Below are 10,329 nucleotides of genomic sequence, written 5' to 3'. Positions count from 1 at the left end.
AGGGTTTGTGGGGGTGTGTACCCCATCTAAACTTTAGTAGGGTTTGTGGGGGTGTATACCCCATCTAAACTTTAAGATTAGGTTTAAGGTTTAAGCTAGTGAATATATATGTTTGACTAGGAGATATTAGAATACAGAATTTTAAATGACAGTATATGAACTGCTATGGCGAATGAGCTAGTATAATAAAGCCAGGTTAATCTGCATTAGGGTTAGGGTTAGGGTTAGGGTTAGGGTTAGGGTTAGGGTTAGGGTTAGGGTTAGGGTTAGGGTTAGGGTCCGCGTTAGGGTTAGGGTTAGGGTCCGCGTTAGGGTTAGGGTTAGGGTTAGGGTTAGGGTTAGGGTTAGGGTCCGCGTTAGGGTTAGGGTTAGGGTCAGGGTCCGCGTTAGGGTCAGGGTCCGCGTTAGGGTCAGGGTTAGGGTCAGGGTCAGGGTCAGGGTCAGGGTCAGGGTTAGGGTCAGGGTTAGGGTTAGGGTCCCGCATTAGGGTTAGGGTTAGGGTTAGGGTTAGGGTTAGGGTTAGGGTTAGGGTTAGGGTTAGGGCCCCGCATTAGGGTTAGGGTTAGGGTTAGGGTTAGGGTTAGGGTTAGGGTTAGGGTTAGGGTTAGGGTTAGGGTTAGGGTTAGGGTTAGGGTTAGGGTTAGGGTTTAGGGTTTAGGGTTAGGGTTAGGGTTAGGGTTAGGGTTAGGGTTAGGGTTAGGGTTAGGGTTAGGGTTAGGGTTAGGGTTAGGTTGAGATTATGCGGGCAGTGGGCAAAAAAGCCCCCTCGTGTTTTTTGATCTCGCCACTTGAGATTCAATTTCACGTGACCCTGCCACTTTGAACTGGCCCACGCCTTCATTAACCAGGTCCACCACTTGCCTTTATTGAAACTTGCCCCTCTTAACACAGAATATCCAGTTTATGGGAATTTACTAAATTAGGGTGAAATTATGCGGGCAGTGGGCAATTCAGCCCTCTTGTGCTTTCTGATCTTGCCACTTGAGATTCAGTTTCACACGACCCTGCCACTTCAAAATGACCGACGCCTTCACTAACCAAGTCCAACACTCATCCCTGTTGAAATTTACCCCTCTCAACCCGGAGCACTAGGTCTATGGGGATTTAACAAGGGTCAATCAGGGTGTGCTTTGGGTTTGTGGGGCTAAAACCAGAGTTAATCGGGAAGTGCCTAAAATTTATGGGGATGTGCACCCCATCTGGATTAGGTTTAAATTTTAAACCATACAGGCAGTGGGCAATTCAGCCCTCTTGTGCTTTCTGATCTCGCCACCAGAGATTCAGTTTCACACGATCCTGCCACTTTAAACTGGCCCACGCCTTTACCAACCAGGCCCAACACTTATCCCTGTTGATCAGTCAGGGTGTGCTTTAGGTTTGTACGGCTGAAGCCAGAGTTCCTAGGGTTTGTGGGGGTGTATGCCCCTTTTGGACCTTAGGATTAGGTTTAAATTTTAGGCTAGTGGATATATTTAAACTGGCCGACGCCTTCACCAATCAGACCCAACACTTATTCCTGTTGAAATTACCCCTCTTGACACGGGACACTGTCTATGGGGGTTTAGCAAGGGTCAATCAGGATGTGCTTTGGGTTTGTGGGGCTAAAGCCAGGGTTAATCGGGGAGTGAATAGGGTTTATGGGGGTGTGTACCCCATCTAAACTTTAGTAGGGTTTGTGGGGGTGTGTACCCCATCTAAACTTTAGTAGGGTTTGTGGGGGTGTGTACCCCATCTAAACTTTAGTAGGGTTTGTGGGGGTGTATACCCCATCTAAACTTTAAGATTAGGTTTAAGTTTTAAGCTAGTGAATATATATGTTTGACTAGGAGATATTAGAATACAGAATTTTAAATGACAGTATATGAACTGCTATGGCGAATGAGCTAGTATAATAAAGCCAGGTTAATCTGGACCATGCCTTTCATTATCAAGGTCCGACACCACTTGGTTCAACGAACCGGGTGTGCACTGGGACACATCATCAGTAATGTAACCTCGGATCATCAGGTGTTTCGGGCCTTTAATCACTAGACACCCTACTCGAGGTGGCCCAACAGTGTCAGGCTCAGACACTGCCTGTATTCCTCCCAGGGACCAATAATGAGAGGCATGTAATTCTAAGGGTAATGATATTTTTTTAAAAAAATCACTACCTGGCATCTATATGCCAAGGGTTACATGGAAAATAAAACAATAATATTCTTACCACTAGTTTTGTGTCTTGGGTCAACCATTTTAACTCCAACAAACTGCCTCCAACAACGCTTGACTCCCGCCTGGGAGACCAAATCCACTTACTCCCATCACTCCGGTCTCCCGGGGAGGTCTCTGAAAAATGCTATCCGGTTAAAACGTCCCTGGCCCGGGACTCCATCTCCACTTTTATTGTGTCCTAAAACCTGTCTGACCACTCCAACTGCAGACCCTATCTGTTGCTAGGATACCAAGCAGCCTTACTTATTCAACTCTTAAAGGTACACTGTCCATTTGGGTTTAAATATCTAAGCCTTCTCATTGGCCTCCAGTGGCCTGGAGAATGAAGAGCGTGTCACTGTAAGGTTAGGTTGAGATTATGCGGGCAGTGGGCAAAAAAGCCCCCTCGTGTTTTTTGATCTCGCCACTTGAGATTCAATTTCACGTGACCCTGCCACTTTGAACTGGCCCACGCCTTCATTAACCAGGTCCACCACTTGCCTTTATTGAAACTTGCCCCTCTTAACACAGAATATCCAGTTTATGGGAATTTACTAAATTAGGGTGAAATTATGCGGGCAGTGGGCAATTCAGCCCTCTTGTGCTTTCTGATCTTGCCACTTGAGATTCAGTTTCACACGACCCTGCCACTTCAAAATGACCGACGCCTTCACTAACCAAGTCCAACACTCATCCCTGTTGAAATTTACCCCTCTCAACCCGGAGCACTAGGTCTATGGGGATTTAACAAGGGTCAATCAGGGTGTGCTTTGGGTTTGTGGGGCTAAAACCAGAGTTAATCGGGAAGTGCCTAAAATTTATGGGGATGTGCACCCCATCTGGATTAGGTTTAAATTTTAAACCATACAGGCAGTGGGCAATTCAGCCCTCTTGTGCTTTCTGATCTCGCCACCAGAGATTCAGTTTCACACGATCCTGCCACTTTAAACTGGCCCACGCCTTTACCAACCAGGCCCAACACTTATCCCTGTTGATCAGTCAGGGTGTGCTTTAGGTTTGTACGGCTGAAGCCAGAGTTCCTAGGGTTTGTGGGGGTGTATGCCCCTTTTGGACCTTAGGATTAGGTTTAAATTTTAGGCTAGTGGATATATTTAAACTGGCCGACGCCTTCACCAATCAGACCCAACACTTATTCCTGTTGAAATTACCCCTCTTGACACGGGACACTGTCTATGGGGGTTTAGCAAGGGTCAATCAGGATGTGCTTTGGGTTTGTGGGGCTAAAGCCAGGGTTAATCGGGGAGTGAATAGGGTTTGTGGGGGTGTGTACCCCATCTAAACTTTAGTAGGGTTTGTGGGGGTGTGTACCCCATCTAAACTTTAGTAGGGTTTGTGGGGGTATGTACCCCATCTAAACTTTAAGATTAGGTTTAAGTTTTAAGCTAGTGAATATATATGTTTGACTAGGAGATATTAGAATACAGAATTTTAAATGACGGTATATGAACTGCTATGGCGAATGAGCTAGTATAATAAAGCCAGGTTAATCTAGACCATGCCTCTCATTATCAAGGTCCGACACCACTTGGTTCAACGAACCGGGTGTGCACTGGGACACATCATCAGTAATGTAACCTCGGATCATCAGGTGTTTCGGGCCTTTAATCACTAGACACCCTACTCGAGGTGGCCCAACAGTGTCAGGCTCAGACACTGCCTGTATTCCTCCCAGGGACCAATAATGAGAGGCATGTAATTCTAAGGGTAATGATATTTTTTTTAAAAAATCACTACCTGGCATCTATATGCCAAGGGTTACATGGAAAATAAAACAATAATATTCTTACCACTAGTTTTGTGTCTTGGGTCAACCATTTTAACTCCAACAAACTGCCTCCAACAACGCTTGACTCCCGCCTGGGAGACCAAATCCACTTACTCCCATCACTCCGGTCTCCCGGGGAGGTCTCTGAAAAATGCTATCCGGTTAAAACATCCCTAGCCCGGGACTCCATCTCCACTTTTATTGTGTCCTAAAACCTATCTGACCACTCCAACTGCAGACCCTATCTGTTGCTAGGATACCAAGCAGCCTTACCTATTCAACTCTTAAAGGTACACTGTCCATTTGGGTTTAAATATCTAAGCCTTCTCATTGGCCTCTAGTGGCCTGGAGAATGAAGAGCGTGTCACTGTAAGGTTAGGTTGAGATTACGCGGGCAGTGGGCAAAAAAGCCCCCTCGTGTTTTTTGATCTCGCCACTTGAGATTCAATTTCACGTGACCCTGCCACTTTGAACTGGCCCACGCCTTCATTAACCAGGTCCACCACTTGCCTTTATTGAAACTTGCCCCTCTTAACACAGAATATCCAATTTATGGGAATTTACTAAGTTAGGGTGAAATTATGCGGGCAGTGGGCAATTCAGCCCTCTTGTGCTTTCTGATCTTGCCACTTGAGATTCAGTTTCACACGACCCTGCCACTTCAAAATGACCGACGCCTTCACTAACCAAGTCCAACACTCATCCCTGTTGAAATTTACCCCTCTCGACCCGGAGCACTAAGTCTATGGGGATTTAACAAGGGTCAATCAGGGTGTGCTTTGGGTTTGTGGGGCTAAAACCAGAGTTAATCGGGAAGTGCCTAAAATTTATGGGGATGTGCACCCCATCTGGATTAGGTTTAAATTTTAAACCATACAGGCAGTGGGCAATTCAGCCCTCTTGTGCTTTCTGATCTCGCCACCAGAGATTCAGTTTCACACGATCCTGCCACTTTAAACTGGCCCACGCCTTTACCAACCAGGCCCAACACTTATCCCTGTTGATCAGTCAGGGTGTGCTTTAGGTTTGTACGGCTGAAGCCAGAGTTCCTAGGGTTTGTGGGGGTGTATGCCCCTTTTGGACCTTAGGATTAGGTTTAAATTTTAGGCTAGTGGATATATTTAAACTGGCCGACGCCTTCACCAATCAGACCCAACACTTATTCCTGTTGAAATTACCCCTCTTGACACGGGACACTGTCTATGGGGGTTTAGCAAGGGTCAATCAGGATGTGCTTTGGGTTTGTGGGGCTAAAGCCAGGGTTAATCGGGGAGTGAATAGGGTTTGTGGGGGTGTGTACCCCATCTAAACTTTAGTAGGGTTTGTGGGGGTGTGTACCCCATCTAAACTTTAGTAGGGTTTGTGGGGGTATGTACCCCATCTAAACTTTAAGATTAGGTTTAAGTTTTAAGCTAGTGAATATATATGTTTGACTAGGAGATATTAGAATACAGAATTTTAAATGACGGTATATGAACTGCTATGGCGAATGAGCTAGTATAATAAAGCCAGGTTAATCTAGACCATGCCTCTCATTATCAAGGTCCGACACCACTTGGTTCAACGAACCGGGTGTGCACTGGGACACATCATCAGTAATGTAACCTCGGATCATCAGGTGTTTCGGGCCTTTAATCACTAGACACCCTACTCGAGGTGGCCCAACAGTGTCAGGCTCAGACACTGCCTGTATTCCTCCCAGGGACCAATAATGAGAGGCATGTAATTCTAAGGGTAATGATATTTTTTTAAAAAAATCACTACCTGGCATCTATATGCCAAGGGTTACATGGAAAATAAAACAATAATATTCTTACCACTAGTTTTGTGTCTTGGGTCAACCATTTTAACTCCAACAAACTGCCTCCAACAACGCTTGACTCCCGCCTGGGAGACCAAATCCACTTACTCCCATCACTCCGGTCTCCCGGGGAGGTCTCTGAAAAATGCTATCCGGTTAAAACATCCCTAGCCCGGGACTCCATCTCCACTTTTATTGTGTCCTAAAACCTATCTGACCACTCCAACTGCAGACCCTATCTGTTGCTAGGATACCAAGCAGCCTTACCTATTCAACTCTTAAAGGTACACTGTCCATTTGGGTTTAAATATCTAAGCCTTCTCATTGGCCTCTAGTGGCCTGGAGAATGAAGAGCGTGTCACTGTAAGGTTAGGTTGAGATTACGCGGGCAGTGGGCAAAAAAGCCCCCTCGTGTTTTTTGATCTCGCCACTTGAGATTCAATTTCACGTGACCCTGCCACTTTGAACTGGCCCACGCCTTCATTAACCAGGTCCACCACTTGCCTTTATTGAAACTTGCCCCTCTTAACACAGAATATCCAATTTATGGGAATTTACTAAGTTAGGGTGAAATTATGCGGGCAGTGGGCAATTCAGCCCTCTTGTGCTTTCTGATCTTGCCACTTGAGATTCAGTTTCACACGACCCTGCCACTTCAAAATGACCGACGCCTTCACTAACCAAGTCCAACACTCATCCCTGTTGAAATTTACCCCTCTCGACCCGGAGCACTAAGTCTATGGGGATTTAACAAGGGTCAATCAGGGTGTGCTTTGGGTTTGTGGGGCTAAAACCAGAGTTAATCGGGAAGTGCCTAAAATTTATGGGGATGTGCACCCCATCTGGATTAGGTTTAAATTTTAAACCATACAGGCAGTGGGCAATTCAGCCCTCTTGTGCTTTCTGATCTCGCCACCAGAGATTCAGTTTCACACGATCCTGCCACTTTAAACTGGCCCACGCCTTTACCAACCAGGCCCAACACTTATCCCTGTTGATCAGTCAGGGTGTGCTTTAGGTTTGTACGGCTGAAGCCAGAGTTCCTAGGGTTTGTGGGGGTGTATGCCCCTTTTGGACCTTAGGATTAGGTTTAAATTTTAGGCTAGTGGATATATTTAAACTGGCCGACGCCTTCACCAATCAGACCCAACACTTATTCCTGTTGAAATTACCCCTCTTGACACGGGACACTGTCTATGGGGGTTTAGCAAGGGTCAATCAGGATGTGCTTTGGGTTTGTGGGGCTAAAGCCAGGGTTAATCGGGGAGTGAATAGGGTTTGTGGGGGTGTGTACCCCATCTAAACTTTAGTAGGGTTTGTGGGGGTGTGTACCCCATCTAAACTTTAGTAGGGTTTGTGGGGGTATGTACCCCATCTAAACTTTAAGATTAGGTTTAAGTTTTAAGCTAGTGAATATATATGTTTGACTAGGAGATATTAGAATACAGAATTTTAAATGACGGTATATGAACTGCTATGGCGAATGAGCTAGTATAATAAAGCCAGGTTAATCTAGACCATGCCTCTCATTATCAAGGTCCGACACCACTTGGTTCAACGAACCGGGTGTGCACTGGGACACATCATCAGTAATGTAACCTCGGATCATCAGGTGTTTCGGGCCTTTAATCACTAGACACCCTACTCGAGGTGGCCCAACAGTGTCAGGCTCAGACACTGCCTGTATTCCTCCCAGGGACCAATAATGAGAGGCATGTAATTCTAAGGGTAATGATATTTTTTTAAAAAAATCACTACCTGGCATCTATATGCCAAGGGTTACATGGAAAATAAAACAATAATATTCTTACCACTAGTTTTGTGTCTTGGGTCAACCATTTTAACTCCAACAAACTGCCTCCAACAACGCTTGACTCCCGCCTGGGAGACCAAATCCACTTACTCCCATCACTCCGGTCTCCCGGGGAGGTCTCTGAAAAATGCTATCCGGTTAAAACATCCCTAGCCCGGGACTCCATCTCCACTTTTATTGTGTCCTAAAACCTATCTGACCACTCCAACTGCAGACCCTATCTGTTGCTAGGATACCAAGCAGCCTTACCTATTCAACTCTTAAAGGTACACTGTCCATTTGGGTTTAAATATCTAAGCCTTCTCATTGGCCTCTAGTGGCCTGGAGAATGAAGAGCGTGTCACTGTAAGGTTAGGTTGAGATTACGCGGGCAGTGGGCAAAAAAGCCCCCTCGTGTTTTTTGATCTCGCCACTTGAGATTCAATTTCACGTGACCCTGCCACTTTGAACTGGCCCACGCCTTCATTAACCAGGTCCACCACTTGCCTTTATTGAAACTTGCCCCTCTTAACACAGAATATCCAATTTATGGGAATTTACTAAGTTAGGGTGAAATTATGCGGGCAGTGGGCAATTCAGCCCTCTTGTGCTTTCTGATCTTGCCACTTGAGATTCAGTTTCACACGACCCTGCCACTTCAAAATGACCGACGCCTTCACTAACCAAGTCCAACACTCATCCCTGTTGAAATTTACCCCTCTCGACCCGGAGCACTAAGTCTATGGGGATTTAACAAGGGTCAATCAGGGTGTGCTTTGGGTTTGTGGGGCTAAAACCAGAGTTAATCGGGAAGTGCCTAAAATTTATGGGGATGTGCACCCCATCTGGATTAGGTTTAAATTTTAAACCATACAGGCAGTGGGCAATTCAGCCCTCTTGTGCTTTCTGATCTCGCCACCAGAGATTCAGTTTCACACGATCCTGCCACTTTAAACTGGCCCACGCCTTTACCAACCAGGCCCAACACTTATCCCTGTTGATCAGTCAGGGTGTGCTTTAGGTTTGTACGGCTGAAGCCAGAGTTCCTAGGGTTTGTGGGGGTGTATGCCCCTTTTGGACCTTAGGATTAGGTTTAAATTTTAGGCTAGTGGATATATTTAAACTGGCCGACGCCTTCACCAATCAGACCCAACACTTATTCCTGTTGAAATTACCCCTCTTGACACGGGACACTGTCTATGGGGGTTTAGCAAGGGTCAATCAGGATGTGCTTTGGGTTTGTGGGGCTAAAGCCAGGGTTAATCGGGGAGTGAATAGGGTTTGTGGGGGTGTGTACCCCATCTAAACTTTAGTAGGGTTTGTGGGGGTGTGTACCCCATCTAAACTTTAGTAGGGTTTGTGGGGGTATGTACCCCATCTAAACTTTAAGATTAGGTTTAAGTTTTAAGCTAGTGAATATATATGTTTGACTAGGAGATATTAGAATACAGAATTTTAAATGACGGTATATGAACTGCTATGGCGAATGAGCTAGTATAATAAAGCCAGGTTAATCTAGACCATGCCTCTCATTATCAAGGTCCGACACCACTTGGTTCAACGAACCGGGTGTGCACTGGGACACATCATCAGTAATGTAACCTCGGATCATCAGGTGTTTCGGGCCTTTAATCACTAGACACCCTACTCGAGGTGGCCCAACAGTGTCAGGCTCAGACACTGCCTGTATTCCTCCCAGGGACCAATAATGAGAGGCATGTAATTCTAAGGGTAATGATATTTTTTTAAAAAAATCACTACCTGGCATCTATATGCCAAGGGTTACATGGAAAATAAAACAATAATATTCTTACCACTAGTTTTGTGTCTTGGGTCAACCATTTTAACTCCAACAAACTGCCTCCAACAACGCTTGACTCCCGCCTGGGAGACCAAATCCACTTACTCCCATCACTCCGGTCTCCCGGGGAGGTCTCTGAAAAATGCTATCCGGTTAAAACATCCCTAGCCCGGGACTCCATCTCCACTTTTATTGTGTCCTAAAACCTATCTGACCACTCCAACTGCAGACCCTATCTGTTGCTAGGATACCAAGCAGCCTTACCTATTCAACTCTTAAAGGTACACTGTCCATTTGGGTTTAAATATCTAAGCCTTCTCATTGGCCTCTAGTGGCCTGGAGAATGAAGAGCGTGTCACTGTAAGGTTAGGTTGAGATTACGCGGGCAGTGGGCAAAAAAGCCCCCTCGTGTTTTTTGATCTCGCCACTTGAGATTCAATTTCACGTGACCCTGCCACTTTGAACTGGCCCACGCCTTCATTAACCAGGTCCACCACTTGCCTTTATTGAAACTTGCCCCTCTTAACACAGAATATCCAATTTATGGGAATTTACTAAGTTAGGGTGAAATTATGCGGGCAGTGGGCAATTCAGCCCTCTTGTGCTTTCTGATCTTGCCACTTGAGATTCAGTTTCACACGACCCTGCCACTTCAAAATGACCGACGCCTTCACTAACCAAGTCCAACACTCATCCCTGTTGAAATTTACCCCTCTCGACCCGGAGCACTAAGTCTATGGGGATTTAACAAGGGTCAATCAGGGTGTGCTTTGGGTTTGTGGGGCTAAAACCAGAGTTAATCGGGAAGTGCCTAAAATTTATGGGGATGTGCACCCCATCTGGATTAGGTTTAAATTTTAAACCATACAGGCAGTGGGCAATTCAGCCCTCTTGTGCTTTCTGATCTCGCCACCAGAGATTCAGTTTCACACGATCCTGCCACTTTAAACTGGCCC

The sequence above is a fragment of the Hemitrygon akajei genome, chromosome 12 (genome assembly GCF_048418815.1).
Source record: "Hemitrygon akajei chromosome 12, sHemAka1.3, whole genome shotgun sequence".
In the NCBI taxonomy this organism is placed as follows: Eukaryota; Metazoa; Chordata; class Chondrichthyes; order Myliobatiformes; family Dasyatidae; genus Hemitrygon; species Hemitrygon akajei.
Note: the sequence above shows the minus strand (reverse complement) of the source record.